Source organism: Anomalospiza imberbis, chromosome 17 (assembly GCF_031753505.1).
Source record: "Anomalospiza imberbis isolate Cuckoo-Finch-1a 21T00152 chromosome 17, ASM3175350v1, whole genome shotgun sequence".
In the NCBI taxonomy this organism is placed as follows: Eukaryota; Metazoa; Chordata; class Aves; order Passeriformes; family Viduidae; genus Anomalospiza; species Anomalospiza imberbis.
In genome coordinates, this window is record NC_089697.1 from 4,551,853 (window position 1) to 4,569,793 (window position 17,941).

The following is a 17,941-nucleotide window of genomic DNA, read 5'->3' on the forward strand; positions in this document are numbered from 1 at the left end:
AAGTAAATAGAAAGGAAAGATATGTCTCCATCAAACTAAAATGACAGTATTTAGAGCTGCTAAGGAGTCAGATCTTAGAATAATTTATGTTGGTGAGAAAGCTTAAGGGTCTCAGTGCACATAAATTGGCTCAAGGCTTAAGAAACGCAAATATTTATAAGATTCTCTAATTTAGTAAATGGATTCTTAAAAACTAAGAGCTGAGTAGCCTCCCCGTGTATATAAAACATGTGACAGCACTCTGCAGACCTCCACAGATCATAACATGTAGTGCAAAGCATTTCAGCAGAAAGCTCTTATCTCCTTGATGCTCTTAAGTTCTCCCCAAATCTTCCCAGGGATGTTGCGAGTCTTTGCCACAATGCTTTCTATCCAGATGACCTGTTCCCTCAGTTTCTCCTTCACCTGAAAGTATATTTTTCTGCATTTCTAGATCAAATGTTCTTCTTTTGTTGATGGGTGACTAGAGGAATTTTCTGAGTGACTGCTAAGATAAAGATGCCCTTTTTGGGAGCAGCTTGCACGAGGAGCACTGAACAGGAGTGCTAGAATTTAATGTCTGGTTGTGTCACCAAGGCTCAGCTGTCACCAGTTGTTCACTCATCACACTGCATTGCTATTTTCTGAAGGATAAAATATTCCAAACCCAAAAAAAGTCATAATTTAAGGAGCAAGAAGGCCTCTGTGGAGTGTCTGTGCAAAGAGGGGAGTCTCTCTGAAGGTGGAGGTTTCTCCCAGCCCTCATTACTCGGTGCTGGCTGGCAGGGCAGGGGCTGCTGGGCTGGAGCCGCTGACAGGGAGGTGATGGAGTGTCTGCTGGAGCCGTGCGTGGCTGCGGGTCAGTGCCCGAAATGTGAGAACAAAACGGGCCCGGGCGCTAATGACTGTCAGGTGTGCGCCAGGGCAGCGCGGGGGAACGAGCGCAGGGCTCCCCTGCCAAGTGAAACACTAGTGGGGCCTCGTGTAAATAAACAAGGGCTGAGGGAGCTTTTCCTCACGCTGGTTGTGCACTGAGCCCGTGCACACGTCCCATCGCTGGCACGCACGGCTCCTCCAGGGCAGGACGCCAGCGCAGCTCCCAGCACCATTCCCATTCCCCAGTCAAGGGACAAAGCCCTCTCCATGCTAGGGGTTGTTAAATCCCCTGAAGCATCTCTTTCCTCTTCTTCCTTGCCTTGTAGGATGTTGCCTTCCTTGCCTTAGAAATCATCCTCCTGATCTCCGAGGGTGAGGCCCCTTTCAGCCATCACCTCTCCTTTTCTATTCCCAGCCCTCGCTGATACACACCAAGATTACATTTCTGCTTTGGCCTGGCTTGTGTTTTCCAGGCCAATATATTATACCACTTTCACACTCCCATCTCTGCCCCATCTGGCTTCCATCCTACCCCCATAAAGATTATTAATATCGCCTGCTTCCAAGCGATTTATTAGCAGGGGCCTAACTGGTGCCATTTCCCATTTTAGTAGAGCACTGAAAATAATCCTGAGGAGTGTGCCCAGCTATAAAAATGTACTTATACTGTCATATTTGCAGTTTCAAACATGCACCACTTGATAGTCTCAAAAGTGCTGTTTAATTGGGGTTTATGGGTTCTAATTAATTATACTATATAAAAAAATTACTTGTCCCATTACAGCTCTCTGTGGTTTACTCTGAAGAGCAGTGTAATTTAGAGATAAATTGTCCTTCTCTATCCCCCTGCTCCCCCTTTTCTCAGCAAGTTCCAGAACAGTTTAATTCTCCTCTAACCCTGGAATGAAGCTGAGAGAAAGCTACATTTTGATCAAGGGACACAACTTTTCCCTATACCCATAAACAGCTTTAAATGTGACTCAAAATGGTTCCACATTCTTTCTGCTGAATCAGGCTGGTGAAATTATGAATAATCCTGAGGCTTTGCACAGCTCAGGTCTGGAGGGAATGGGATTCTGCAAAGACTTGAACATGATGGTTGCTTTGTGCACTGTGGATTATTTCCTCTGATTTTACAGCGGTAATAATGAAGGAAGGTGAGAATGAGCGCAGGATTTTTTGCTGGATGAAGGTCTAGGTTGAGCTTTCTCTCTATGAACCTGTAGGAAAACAGGTAAAGAATCTGCCTGCCTTTATAGCATTTTGGTGTGACAGGCAGCAGAGGAATCATCTCAAGTTAACTTTCTGTTCTCTCTTACAGAATCATGAAGCCTGGATTACTCAAACAAATTTTGGGGCAGTCTTCTGATGTTAAATGCTTCCTGGAAAGACTCTGAAAAATGAGCAGCCAAGCAGGTACACTTGTGGTTGTTTGAAATATACTATTAAATTACATCCCTCACTGTAATAAATTTGGTCTCATGAGGCAAAACATGAAATATAGTAGAGCTGAAGTAGAAAACATTGTATCCTATGGCAAGAGGGGATGGCTTTACACTGAAAGACAGTGAGTTTAGATTGGATATTAGGAAAAAATTCTTCACTATGAGGGTGATGAGGCCCCGACACAGGGTGCCCAGAGCAGCTGTGGCTGGCCCTGGATCCCTGGAAGTGCCCAAGGCCAGGGCTTGGAGCAGCCTGGGACAGTGGAAGGTGTCCCTGCCTGTGGCAGGGGGGTGGAATGAGATGAGCTTTAAGGTCCCTTCCACCCCAAACCATTCTGTGATTCTGTTACTTTAGCTGGAAGTTAGGGAGTTAGAATGTTAATTAATGAAAAAAGGCAGGGCAAGGAAACCTCTTTAATTTACCTTTTACAGGTAAATGCTACTTATTTTAAAAATTTCATGTAATTCAAACTTTTGTTTGTGGCAGATACCTCCAAAATTATACCCCCCAGGCCTGCAGAGGAAACTTGGTCACCTCTCCATGTCCCTGCTGTTACTCTCAGTACTTTAGCACTGGTTATGATTCCTAATGTCACTGCACAAATGAGCATTCACTGGATCAAAAAAGTTTGTTAGTCATGCTTCACTAATTTGCTTATTTTATAAAATTAATAACCAGCATGTCAGTTGCTGGAAACTTGGATCATCCTGGGTGTCCACAGCAGTCTGCTTCATGTGCTGGAGCACAAGCTGTGAGAACTGCCAAATAAAGAACAAAAAAAAAAAAAAATGAAAACAAGAACACAGTCACACACATTACTCACCAATCTGAAAAGTAACAAGATTTATATTAAGAATCGTTTTTGTTAAAGTAATCCTTTTGTGCAGTAAAATTAGTTAAGAGAAATTTTAGTGCATGTATCTAGTTGGTTATATTAAGACTAACTACAAACTGCAATGTTTTGTAGAATGAGTTAACAAAACAGAGCCCAAACATGAAAAAATCTGAAAATCTCAGGGCGGTGTTCGGATAAGTCCAAACAAACCTGAATATCTTGGTGTTTGTACAATGTTTATGTTTGCTTTTACATGGCTTTTACTGCCTCAGAAAGCCATTTATGGAGAGGAAACAATGTGAAATCTGCTCTTCTCATGTGATTTTCATCATCCAGAGATTTAAATAAGTGGGATCTGCTCTTTTTGTGCTATTCTGTCCTCATAAATTACTCCTGGAGGCATTAAAAGGGCTTGTGAAAAACACAGTAATAAATAGCCAGAGGACAAATACAAATGTTGCAAACTGCTCATGCTGCTGTGGCAGCAGCTCTGCTGTGAATTTATTGAGCAAACCTGATGAGGGATCTCCATACCTGTGTCAGCTCTGCTCTGTGTGGAGCCTCGTTTTTGACCACTAAAACCAATGCTAAAAATCCCTTTTTTATGGGAGGACTTTTACAACAGTATTGAGATTGCTCAGGAGCTGACTGGGTTACTCTGGTTATTCCAGAGGAGCAGAGGGTTAAGGAAAATGAAGAGAGAAAGGAAATGTCAGCTGCAAAAGGATTTTGTAGCCCATGCCACCTGCAGCATCTCCCTGCCCTGGCTGGAGCGTGCCTCGGGGCAGGGACAGCGGGGTTGTGTAACAGAGGACAGCTCTGCCAGGTCCTTTCTCCTGACACATCCCAGACCACAAGTATGGCCCTACATCTGAGGGAGAGGAGCAGCAGGGGCACGTGTGAGTCATGGCCCTCATGACAGGGGAATTCCTCGCTGGCTGCTGGCAGCGGCCGCGCTGAGCGGTTTCCACTGCCCGAGCATTACGGAAAGAGCCCTTCTCAGCTGAGTGCTGAATTCTGATTTCTCACCTCCCTTCAAAATAGAAGGTCCTGACATAGGGAATTTTTTTTTTTTTTTGTGTTTTAGTTTTTTTTTTTTAATTAATTAAACAGTTCTCATGACTGTTCCTTTGAGAACTGGGAGAAGCCCAGGTTCACACAAGCCTCAGCATGTCCTTCAGAGGTGACTGAGTCAAATTGCCTGTCCCCTTGATAACAAAACAATGAGCAAAATATTAATCAGTGAAACTGCCAGGCTGTCTAACTTTCTATGGCATTTAATTAACCCAAACCCCAAGTTCATCTCTTAAAAGTACCCTTGATCTGGCCACAAGTGTGTGTTCTGTGCTGGGAGCTGAGGTGGGCTGGTGTCTGGATGGACACTCAGACCTGCTGCTCCTTCTTGCACAAGTTGGTGGTGGATCCTTTCGGTTAAAGAAGTTTGGATTCGGGTCTTTTTTCATGAGTCTATGAAATGGGACAGACCTGTGTGTGAGGAAAGAGCAGAGCTCCACTCCTCGCTCTGTTCTAAGTGGGAGAGACAGTAAAAGTACCTGGAAAATGAGGACATATTCCTGACTATCACTGTATTGAAAGCAGCACATAGCACATTTAATAAGTTTTTTATTACAAAATGTAGATGCTACTGCAGTGGTATTTTAGAAATAGTTGCTGTTGTACTTGTAACAAGGATTGCTTGAAACTTTCCAGGCTTCTTTATTTCCTTGTAACTCTGTCAAGCTCCAAATATTCACATTAAAATTTCCAGTGCTGGTATCAGATCCAGTTGATTTATTTAAAACAATTTAAACCCAACACAAATAAAATTTTAAGGGAATTTGGAAGTTTGAGGCAAGGGAGGCATAGGTGTTCTCTCGATTCAAAATGAAATGAAATTATGAAATAAGTGAATTTCCTGCATGCTGGAAATTTAGAGTTCTGCTTCTACATACTGCTTCAGCAGAGAATGTTATAAAATACAAGTGGTTCTGATTTACCCAGGCACATGTATCCTGATTGCCTGAAACAGAAAGACACAGTCAGAAGGCTGAACTGAAACCTATTGAGCAGATTTTGTTCGCCTTTAATTTTAAACTGAAAACTTTAATCATTTGGGCATAATATACCATACTGGGTACCTTTTCCAGTCTTTGGAAAATTTTGACTGATTATGAATCAGGAACAAGAGTATGAGTATACATAAGTTTATATTATTATACATATATAATAACATTTTAATCCTATTTTATATATTTATCATATATAAAATACATTTCTATTTTAGTTCAAAATTACATTTGTATATAAAATTTATATTTTATATATATACACATATGTGTAAGGGAGACTGTTCTCCTGGAAAAGCTTATTATTTAGAAATGGATATCGGGAAATCATGAAATTAGGGTTTCCTGCAAAGTGTTTATTTGGCTTCCTTTTGTACCTGTGCTTAGTCTAGTTTTTAATTACTTGACCATGTGCTATATTTAGCAGAGGACCCTGGTCTCATTCAATTCAGAAGGTGGAGCAGCTCAGGACATGAGTCAGAGCTGGAGACAGGAGGAAGTGGCTGCCTGGTGGACTTTGCCTGGATTTGCTGTGGAAGCAGGGAGAGCACAGTAAAAGGAAGAGAACTGAAAAGAAAATGTGAAATCTCATGGTTCAAGCATCTGAATCCTGCAAAACTTTCATCCAGTCTCAGAGAAGTCGATTTGCACTAAATTCTTCCCAACTGGCTATTAATTTTATTTTGCTTTCCGTGTTTCCATTTGCAGAGTAGACTGCCAGTGCTATTTCTCCTGACATATGATGCTGTACAACGTTAAACATTCTGAGAAATCAATTCCCAGACATCTCAGTTTGGGGACCCAACTCTAGCAGAATGTTTTGACCTGAATCTCTTTGTGTTTCAGTTTGCCATCTGTTAAACAAGAATAATAATATCCTCTCGTCTTACAGGGTGTTGTTAGGAGAAACGAGGGCTGTGAAGCACTCATATGCCATACTGATAAGAGCCCTAGAAAAACTCACAAGAAAATTAGCAATTGTGTCTTCCAAGCAGGTTTGGAGTAGTATGTGGTAAATGAGGCCCCAAGCCACACACTGAATAATGACACTGTAACAAAATATTGAATATCTGCTTATTTAGTGAACACTCTCCATCCTGAGGTAGAATCTGGTGGAAAACAAGGCATAATCCTATATTTAAAGAATGACTCATAATGCAGATGAATAAGGGTTTATGGTTAACCTTAGTTCTGATGTTTTGATCACTTGGTTTTGCAGATATAAGGGGTGCATGTACAAAAGGATACCTGTGCCTAAAACCAAATCTGAGTTCAAAAATTCTTGTTAAATGAAATGTGCAGGGTCTTCATTCTGGTCTCTGCAAGGGAAATACTTCTGAGTGCCTGGGTTTTGGAAAGACACTGCAGTTTCTTCTGATTGAGAAACAGTTTTCAAGCAAATGTTGAAGTGTAGCTTGTTTTCTCTCCTTTGTTTTTAAATTATGAGAAAAACTTTACAGCTGGGAGAGCTGGTAGTAGAAATAGTTTTGAGATTAGTGTTTGGATTCTTGCATGCACCTGGATGAGCTCCTGCAAAATTTGCATGGGGAACTACAGCACATTCTGTTATGAACACTTTTTCCTATGGGTTGTGGAAGAGGGAACTCCTGAGTCCTGAAGCAATCAAGTGCAGAGCTTTCACAGAGATAGACAGAGTACTTATTAAAAATGGAAGAATATTTTTGCACAAGAACAGAAGGGTATTAATTGTCTATGAATAAATTCTACCTGGAAAGCAAATGAAGGGGTGTTTAACCGTCACAGCAACAGTATTCTTGAGTATCTTCCCACTGGGAAGAAACATGGAGTTTCCTTTTTTCCTCACAAGATGTCTGGTAAAAATACAGAAGGGGTTTGCAGATCTGAAGATCTGCGTGAGGGCAAATAGGGCTTAAGACCCTAAGGAATCTGTTTCTGTTCTCATATCTGGTATTTCTTGTTGCTAAAAGCAGTCCTCACAAGATTGACATTTCTTTTCTCCACACAGGAGAAACTGGCTTCTGGGGGATGAAAGAATAAATCCAGTCTCCTCAACTTCATCCATGAGGACTCATGAGCAGAGCAAGGAATCAGGAAAGCATCTTTCCAAATGAGACAGGTCCTAGTTATGAAAGAGAATAGTCCTCTGCCTCTTTCTGCTCCTCTACAAACCCTTCCCTGATTTCTGAAGGATGGAGAGCCCCCATGGGAGAGGGGTCCAGCATGATGCAGTGGGGGATGCTGTCTGCACCCCAGTATTTGCTCTCCTATTCCTTATTCTCTGCTGTTTGCAAAGTAGAGCTGAGTTGGCTTCGCTGATAAAGGATCCTTCCCAGACACAAAGAAGAGAGAAACAATTCCAGGCCACTTTGCAAGTCACTGGGAACAAAACATAGCTGCCCCTGCACCTTGTGAGGGGTGTAAAGCGTGTCTGATTGCTTAGCCTTCAGCAGGAGGCAGCTTAGGGTGAACCATTCCTGCTGCTTTGCCACTATTAAGATCCAGCAGTACCTTGATGTTTCCTCACTGGCAATAATTTGCAGGATTAAATACTTCAAGCCACTCTAAAATTATTTCCAGGAGGCATTTTTTGCTTTCATGTCAGAGCTCTCATGAGCCTTTCGTACTCTCTAAATCTGCTACAGCTAATTACCTGATGGTTACTGTGCTCTAGAAGATTTCAAATATCTGTCTTTTCCACTGCTCTAAAGACCCAGGTGGGGTTGCAGCACAAAACTTGTACCAGGAGTGTTTGCCAACAGCTGTAATGAGCTCAGACAGCTTCATGAGATGGGCAAATAAACCACTGCAAGCAAAATTGCCTTTGTCCACTGTGTCCATTCAAGATTCAAAGCAAACTTATTTTTGAGCCTCTTAAAAACATCTCAGAGAGCCATTGAAGGTAATTTTTTTATGTCTTGAGCTCTCTTCAGCTCTCTAACCCACTGGAGAGCTTCCAGAATCACAGTACACATTTTCAGCTTCCACTGCTGTGGTTTAAGAGTTTGCAAGGAATACTTGGTATTTTATTTTGAGAACACCTGAAGGGAATGATACTGCTGTTTGTCCTAGGCAGGCATGTCACTATCAGAGTCAGAAGTAGAATAACTTTTGGAGAAGTGAGAAATCTTACCACAGCAGCAAAAGAAAAAGCACCACTGGCAAAAGCCCTCTGCACAAATCCACTGGCAGCGGAAGATATAGATTTCTGCTTGGTGTTTCTGGCCACTCTTTTTGGCCCATGCTGACTAAGGCCATGCCATGATCCTTTCTGTTTTCTTCTCACCCTTCCCCAGCCCCCTTGAGATGATTCACTCTCTGAATATATACATGTGTCACGTACAAAACTCTTACTTTCCTGACCACAGCAGAAATCCAGAGGGGTTTGTTTCTTCACTTGTGATTTCAAAGGCTGATTTTTTTTTCCACTTGGCACCATGCCCAAGAGAAATTATCTTCCACTCTTACTTCTCCTGGTCATTACACTTTTAGGATCTTTTAAAACCTGTTCACTCATTGCTTCCTGAGGCACAGGCCCAGCTTCACCCACCAGTTCCCAGTCTTAATTTTGAGTTTGGTGCTCATGCTGTTAAACCCATGGCAATTCAAAACCCATTTCACGCAGCCAGTACCAGGAGCAGATATTTTCACTCTTTGAGCCATCACTGAACAAACTGAAGTTGTTTCTTCATTTACTCTGAATAAAAGCTGTCCATCACCTTCAGAGAGACACTTAGTGAAGATGCCCACTACAATAACTTAGTATTTCTCTCATCAGCCATTTCTGGGAATCTCCAGCACAACATCTCACTACCTGAAGTCACGTACCATAGTGGCCTGATGTGAAACAAACTGTAAAAGCCAATGCTTGGCTGCTTCAATATGATTGTCAGTGTTTACACTTGGAAATGATGTTTGAAAGCCAGGTTCTGAGAGCTAGACCCAGCTCCCTTTGAAGTCAACAGGAGTTTCAGCCTCCACTTCCACAGCCCAGGGGTTGGGCTCTTTGTTCTTTTGTCTGGTGCAATTTGTGTGTAATTCCTACGATCCAAGTGATGGGCTGGATTTTCTAATGTGTTTCCAAACTGTGCTCCTTCTGACACCAGATTCCTGTACTGCCTCTCCCAAAATAAAATGCTGAAGGAGCATGGATGGAGGAAATCCATTCAAACTGAGTAAACAACTCGTGAGGGTAGGCCAGCAGGATTCATTCATGCTCGTTCAGCCCAGGCTGGCTGGTTTGATTCCAGTTGGAGCACTCTCTTCATTACAGGCCCCCTGGGGAATGTTAATCTGTACAGTATAAACATTTATAAACATCTACTAAATCATTACACTTCAGCTGCCCCATAAACACTCCTGAATGCTTTCCTTAGGCAGCATTGGTTGGGTAACGTGTGGCTTTTTGGAATGAGTTTACGGGTGTTTGGTGCTGGTAGGAATATGAGGAGAGGGCATGGGAGGTGAAATAACATTGTTTAAGCTCCATGACTTTTTTTAGGATAAAGACAGAAGCTGTTTGTGATAATTAAAATGGGCCTCACTGGTAGATGCTGAGGACAAGCCCAGGTTATAGAGGAGCTAAGACAGCCTTTCAGCTTTGCACACTGGATTTTAGTGATGCTATTGCCGGGAACATCCCAAAATACACTTCTCACTAGTCCACTTGACATTTCCGGACCAGGCAATGCATCATTATTCATCTGTGACTGCAACACAAAGTGCCTCTGAAAGAACTGCCTGATGCAAGGGAAAACTGTAGACATAATTTCAGAAAAGCCAGAACTAACTCAGCCCCCAGAGCTGCAGTCATCTGGGCTGCAGGCCCAGGGCTCACTTGTATGTGTTTACAGAACACATAAGTGTATATGAGCATATATATATATATATATATATATATATATATGTATTTGTGAAGTGAATAGGAATCACTTTCAAATGCACGTGTAGCAAAGCAAGCCTTGAACTCTGTAAAGCTGAGCTTCTGAATTCTTGTTTGTGATTTGTGATCCATTCCCTAACCTGAAGGTGCTGGCATGACTGAGCATTCCCATGACTGGGGTCAGAGTGACTTTCCCCCCACCTGTAGAAGTTGTATTGAATATAGAAATAGTAAATAAAAAGCAAACAAACTAACCAAGCCTTACCATTCTCAAATGGATAAAGGAAAATTCCCTCAATTATTATTTTTGTTTGTTTGCAGAGGTCTGGTAAAGCTGGGAACTGATAGAGGTGTCATTAATTACTGTGAGGATTATCTTCAAGTAATGTAACCTGAGCAGAAGTTAAACATGTTGTGTGTGAGAGAGTTGTGTTTACTGACAGCCTGATGAATAAGTAACAACTTGATTTCTAAAAAGCATCTTAGGGAAAATGATTTAATTGGCTATAATTATATCATATCCTACATTTGAGTGAATATGCCTGTGTGCACAGACCTGGTTTACTTGTACATCTCACAGGTACATGGCTGGACATGATGCTCATCTTCTCGAGCTGCTAACAAGAGCCTCCTTTTCCATCTCCTCCCTCTTGCATTCAGAACACGCAGCCACTGCCTTCCAGCTATGACCACACCTATTGCTGAAATGAGAGCACAAAAACCAGATTTTTTTCCTAAGTGGACCTAGATGCACAATGCATCCTTTTCAGAGCCTCAGGGCCATGGGACAGTGGCTGTGACATCTCCAGACCATGGTGCACTCTGCCCTGACCTGCTTGGTCGGCAGCATCAGGTCAAAAATATCTTGCAAGGAGATGAGACAAGGAAACTGGTTTTGCTATTCAAATTTACCAAAACCTCCCTAAAACATGAAATCAAACGATACTCATCATAGGATAAAGGTGAATTTGCCATATCTGCACTTCCAGCTTGCAAATCTCCCTGTGTGTGTGTGTGTATACACACACACACACACACACACGCACACACACACACACACACACGCACACACACACACACACACACACATATATATATTTATAATCAGTAGTAGAGGGTGATTTTCCCACAGCTTTTCCGTGGCATGTAATGAGGTGAGTAATTTAAAATCTTCTGCGTATGGTCAAGGTTTGAGCTCACGGAAAGCATTGCACATTATTAGTTTCAATTGGTCTTTTAACATCCATCTTAAAGGGTCAATAAATGAGATTGCCTAGAGGTAAAGCTGTTGTTATCATGTGTAGGGTTACAGTCACAGCTGGAGGGCTCAGGCAGGGACAGGCTGTCTGTCTGCCTGTGTAGGAGACTTCAGTCACCAGTCAGGGTTCTATTAATTTTATAGTGCCTTAAATTCATATTGTAATTATGAGCAATAAGCAGAGAGAAAGAGAGATATCCTTTTAATATGTTTTTAAAAAATCTGGAGCCTATTACCCCACTTAATTCCAATTATATTACATCTGAACTTTTATCTCAATGCACTGCAAATAAATTCAGGCCAAGGTAACTTGGATATATACTTCCTAACTTAAAAACAGGACTCTATGGGCAGTAGCCAGAAGAGAGTAGAGGAACCAGAGTGAAGCCTCAGGAGTGTCACATTATGAATTTTAGTTTTTCGTCTTTAAATACCTGGGCTGAAATTTGGTGATGTAATTCAAAAGCAAAATTGACTTCAGTGGTCTCACACAAACCCCTAGTGGAAATCATTTATCCACTTGGAAACATCACCATATGTTTTATGATGATGAGGTCTTTGATGACGAAGTAAGGCTTGGAATATCCTTAGCATGGAGGACTGGGAGATGGAAGCTTTTAAAAGTGATGGGTGATGTACATCATCTCACTGCTGTCTGGGGTGAAATGTGGTACAACACAGCAATTGCATAGATGTGGGCAAAAAAAGCTGAAAAAGGGAAAGAATTTGCATATTGGCTTGATGAATATTTACTGAAATGGTCTTAAAGTCTGAAACTATGTTATTTGGATACTTCAGCTCTGGTTTAAATGCACAGTAAGGAGAGCTCACACGACATGGATAATGTGGAGGCTTTTCCACGGCATTAAAAATATTTAGAAAAGAAGACTGCAAACATCACTTTATAGGAGAAGTCTTAAGATATCAAGAAGTCAAGGTGTTTTGCATGCACAATGCTGGTGCTTCGGCCAGTGCTTATGCTGCCCAGTGACCAAAACTTTCTGTAGCAGAGTCCCTGGTGTTTACAGAGAACATCTGGTCATTTAAGATGCCTGGTGTTATGTAAACTCCATTAGAGCCATTTGATGTTGGCTGGGCACGATCTCCTGCAGCCTTTGCCTGTATTTCTTCACAGCCCTGAGGGGTGGGATAGTGGTGGTGGGCACTGTTGGTTTGGAGGACTGAACAGCTGCTGCTTAAAACCAGTTTGTATCAGGCCCCTCTCAGTGAGGCTGTGAGAAGGTGCTCTGTGTAAATCTCACGCTCTTCTTCCAGCTGTGAGGAAGAGGAGGGGCTGTGCTGCAGCACCATCAATTTCAGGGCTGAGATGGGACCCTTGTTGTTGGCTTGGCATGTCTTGAGAGCTGTCCCAGGGCAGCCACACAGTCTCCAGGGAGAAATGTGTGCCCATTTGAGCCACACCTGCCCTCTGCTCCTCTCCCCAGATATCTGGGTTTTACCTTGGCTAACCTTGTCCTTGTGAGCACACTTAAATCAGCACTTCCTTCTCTGTTTTCCGTAGATGTAAGTACCATTACATGCTCGCAGGAGGCACTGTTGTCATCCTAGGTGACTACCTGTGCCTTCATAGGTGATTCTTATGTTGTTCCCATCAAATTAAGGACCCAGAACATGAAATTTTTATCCAAAAAAATCAGTTTCCATTTTGTCAATTCTCCTGTCCCCAGTCATGTCTGCAAAGTCTGGGAGTGCCCTTCACAAAAGGTATTGGCCAAATGACTTCCAACAGCAAGTGGGCATGAGGGAAATTAAAGATGGTTCATGAACAGCCAGAAACTGGGAAAAGAGGCAAGGTCAGCTGAAGAGAGCCTTATAATTTAGTTCCTGCTGAGGAGACAGATAAGTTGTACATAGTCCTTAGGCTGACCCGGTGCATAAAAACAAATCCTGCAGCTAGCTTTAGAGATAAGCATGGCTTCAGAGTTCCCTGGACAGTGTTTTCCAACACTAATGTACAGTCCAACCCAGGGACTTCCAGCAAATGAACAGATTTGGCTGTGGGAACAGTTCAGCTTCCTCCTTTCCTTGCAGTTAAGTTTATGCAGAGGGAAAAGTTTACTCTTAAAGGTTTAATGCTATTAGTGTGATTTTGCTCAAGTTTTGTGTCTGTATCTCAGATTTTAGCAAATACTATGTAGTAAAGCAGGAACATGACACCTTTTCTAACTTTACCCCTGCTTTTTTATGCAAATGCTCTTAGAGGTGGTCAGAACTGTGTTTGGTACTGTCATGTGAAAGGCACAAATCTCTCAAAATCAGTCCCTCGTAGGCTAAACTTGTCCCTATCACAAAATCTGTGCTGTGCTTAGCCTGAAGTAGGCAGAATACTTATAGCAGGCAAGGAAGTGGCTGCAGAAACCTCTGCCTGCTAGAAAGCTCCTTTCTCATGGCTGCCATGGTTGTGTTTTGGAGAGAGGGACAAAGGGAAAACACTGCAAACAATGCTTTTGCCAAAGTAATATAAGTTCTTCAGCTTTTTCCAAAAGTGTCAATTCAGAGCCATTCCTTAAGAAGGAATGAGTAAAGGGTTTGATCCAAAGGCTAGTTGTCAGTAGCAGTCCTGCCCATTGGCTGCACTGGGGTTTGGATTTGGCCCTAAATCCTACAGCCATTAAAAATTAAGTAAAAAGCCTTGGCAAAGTATTCCAAGCACTGTAAACAAACATGTTCCCAATATGAAGTGCATTTAATGGAGTTTTGCAGCACTGGTCTCCCAGGCAAGCTCTGTATTAGTCTCTGTTTTCCCTCCCTGTCCTAATGGCCACAGCCAGAGGGGGGCTGGTTTGAACTGTGAAGGAGGCTGGTTTTTATCCACATTGAGTGGAGAGGCATAAATTGGCATTCCATATCATCATAAAAAAAACTTCCCAGCAATTATTAAAAGATTCTTATCTCTTGCTCCCTACATGGATAATGAGATCCCTCTCTGCTGGACTGAGACAGCCTGTCTCTCAGCCCACTTAATGAAATGGACCCAGGTTTGCAAATTAGCATAGCCCTGACTCCAAACGTAACCTCTTGTTGTCTAGTTGTACATCAAGGCCCCTGGCTTATGTCTTTTCTTATTAACACCCCGTAATCATGTCAACCCTCTTTAGTTTTCATTTCCTGTTTCCTTTTACAAATTCACTTTTGAGTTTGGAGCAAGATGTTGGATGCCTTTGGATGCACTGAGATTTTATTTTTGTCTCATTTTTAACATTATTGCAGTATAAGTTTATCAGTGGGTCCTGGGGTGGATCAGGGAATCTGTTTTCTGTTCCATATTTTTGCTGCTTGGTTGCTATGTGATCTTAAAGCAGCTCCTTTTCTATGTCTGTGCTCATTTCCCTTCCACTTTTTAGGGTTTTTATTTTAGACTGTAAAATCTCAGCGACAGATATTTTGTCTTGGCCTATATTTGGTTGGTGCCTTGTAGAGTGTTTTTTTGTTTCTGTGAGGTTTTCTGTGTAATAGACTATTAATAATCATAAAGAACAGTGATATTGGACCCTAACAAACACAATATGCTAAAGGCTTTCTAGGAAGTCAAGAAGGATGAGCCCTTTGAAACTCTTTTTCTTTCTCTCTCCCCTGATGTGAAACTTCATTGTTGGACCTTGAGAGTAATAAATCAAAGCAGCTGAAAGAAGAGAATCATGATTTCTTTTGCCTATGTGTAGCTGACCCAATCTGCCTTTGATAAAGCAGTGGCCTTCCACTTTATCCACTACCCTACTAATTATCCTTCACTTTCATGAGCATTAAAATCCACTCACACATTAGAATAAAAAAAGAAACAGGGATGTGATTAGTTGTGTACAGATAAGAAGCAGCCCACAGTGTTAGCTGGGTAATAACATTTTCTAAGACTCCTTTTTTTTTCCCCTGGAATTCATTTCCTCTCACTTACATCCATTGCAGTAAAAAGTACTTATAGTTTGTAACACAAAAGATAACTCTTCAAGGCAAAGCTTTAGCGTGTGTCTTTGAAAGATTTACTCCTTTATCAAGTATTAATTTAAGAAAGGGTGCCTTGTAGGTAAGGCAACGACATCAGTCGTAGTCTTCAGGGCAGCAGATTTATTAATTTAATAGGTTTATCCATTTTACAGCTTGGATAATCATATTTCACCAAACTGGTACACAAGGAGTCCTCAGCCCATCTGACAGCTTTATTCTTGTGTAAGTTAACAGGCACATTTTGTACTCATGACCTTGTGAATTGTACAAGTGCGAGGAGCTAGAGAGGAATGACAGACCAAATCCAAGGAACATGTCAGCATTTCAGTTTTCCTGAGTGAGATTTATAAAGGGACCAGTGAGGAACCCCAGCTGAAAAGAGAACTTAAACATTTGTTAATTTATATGGTTTAAGAAAATATGCAGAACTAAAAGAAAATAAAATTAATGGAATGTTGATTTAAAAAATAAGGACCTACTATGTTTATCAAAGGTATCAATTTAGCAGTGGAATTGTTCCTGACTATAGAGGAGCTGTTCTTGAACTGGAAAAGTATTGGGCCGGGTTTTTTCAAGGTAAATTTCTTTGGTACATACTCATATTTACTCCTTGTGTTTATCTGTGTTTGCTGTGGCCAGTAAATTCCCTTTATCAGTGTCTAAAAATCTTGAAACTGGCTAGGAATTAGAAGATTAAGGCAAGAATGGAGCCAAGATTTTAAAAACACCTTGATAAAAATCATTTTATAGTTAAAACCCAGGGGAATATATGTTCCTTGAAAGCATTTCTTATTTGCTCTATGAGAATGACAGCAAGCACACACTTATTTACTGCTTGGCATTTCTTTTCCTATTGAAACTGTTGGGAGAAAAAGAAAATATTTCCCTGTTTCATTAAAAGCTTCACTTAAAACTGCACTTTGTAGAAACTGTGTTTCAGTGTCTTGATGAAAAGTTGACTTATTCAGGAAGAAGATATTTCCTGGGAAAAAATAGCATTCAACTGAAAATTAAGTTGTGTCAGAAAATTTAACATAAAAGTTGGGGCTAATCCTACTCTGTCCTTTTAAAAAAAAGCTGAAGCTGAGCTACTTACACTGTACTAACTGCAAGCTCTTCAAATAAAAGAGCAAATAGCAAATACATGGGTCCTCATCATAAAATGGTCCATTTAGCAGCAGGGAAAGAACAGAAAGAATTGTAGACCTCAGGGATTTATTTTCATTTATATTCAAACTCCTTTACGCCATTCTTGACACTTAAAGAGGAGTATTTTGTGCAAATCAGAATTAGGCCACAGAGACAGAAATTTCAAAAGCTTTGAGTATTAGTTGAACATGCCAGGGCGGTGCTGAAATATACTGTACCCTTAATTTACTGTCCTCTATAGCTCTCACTTGCATTTCACTCATTTTTGACAGCAGGTGATGCCTTTTAAGCTCCTCTTTGCAGGTGTCAAGGTCTGTGTGCCCAATTTGAATACAGAACAGTCAAACACTTGCTCTAAAAGTTTAGAAAACGTCATGTCCTCTTCCAATCGCTTGCCCTTTCTGGTTTGTACACAGCAATAGTGTTTGGGTTGAGGGTGTTGTAGGAGGATATTTATGTTTGCCGGAGAATTCCTTTTAAAAGGAAATATTATTAATCATGTTGCATTTTGAGCTGCTGTATTTACAGCAATGTCTGAACTTTCACCATAAAGTACACAAACAAGTGTCACACAGGGAAAATATTTCTCTTGCTGCTAAAAATTTAGTGCTGCTGTCTGCTGTGAACTGGAAAGAAAGAAAAAAAAATAATTGCATGTATTGTAGAAATTTCTGTTTGGCCCTTTTTTAATTTGCAGGGCCTGAAAATCTAATTGTGTCCTGCCTTTAGCCATGTTCCAGCAGGTCTGGCAGGACTGCTCTGAGACTTTTTGGTTGGTTTTTTCAGGATCCTCTGTTTCTTTTCCCAGCTGGAAGTCTGCAAACTGAGGTGATATTTCCAAAGTATTGTCATATAATTGAACCTCCCATTAATTTCTGACCGTCTGAGGCACACGAAGAAGGTGGGCAGTTGTGCTAGAGGACGCCAAAGCCCATCTTGCCTAAAAATGGCAAAAAAGGAACTTCTTGTTAGAGATGACACCATGGTCCCAGCAGGCTCTGGAGCTTTTGATCATTCCTTTTCTCCCAAGCTGGAGCCTGTTTTTTACAAGAACATGCTCAATCACAGGGATGTGTTTTACTTGGCTGTGGATGCGTTACCGGTTGGGATCCCTAATTATTATCAATTTGCAGATTGCCTGGAATGTCTTATTAAAATTCCTGCGGAATGATTGATCATAATCAAAAAATTAATCACCAATCAGCCCTGGCAATTAACATTAGCAAGTCTATTTGCATATATCTGGTAATTTATGCTGCTGCTGGAAGAAGGGACTTTTTGTGAATGTTATTGATTAGGGGAGAAGAGCCAGATGCTTCTTTCACTGGGATATGAGCCTTTATTAATAGGGCTAGGAATGTGTAAGGAACTGAAGTCTGCCCTGACATGGGCATCTTCAAGTGTCTGAAAGAATTTTCTTACATATTAAAAGTGTCATATTTTGCTTTAAAAAAGCTTTGACTTTTGGCTCGTGTTTACTGTAGCTGTTTAAATCCATTAGGATAAAA

The 17,941-nt window shown here is 41.2% G+C and overlaps 1 long non-coding RNA gene across 2 annotated transcripts in view; it reads left to right on the plus strand.

Moving 5' to 3' along the window:
• LOC137484007 (uncharacterized) overlaps positions 1 to 17,941 on the plus strand; it is a 62,542-nt gene that overhangs the window by 13,626 nt on the left and 30,975 nt on the right. The window contains exons 2-3 of one of the 2 annotated variants that reach the window (XR_011004712.1): positions 2,177 to 2,271; positions 6,422 to 6,480. This is a non-coding gene — a long non-coding RNA (uncharacterized lncRNA). Of the gene's footprint in view, positions 1 to 2,176; positions 2,272 to 6,421; positions 6,481 to 17,941 lie in introns of those variants that run through there. The other variant, XR_011004711.1, reaches the window with a different exon arrangement.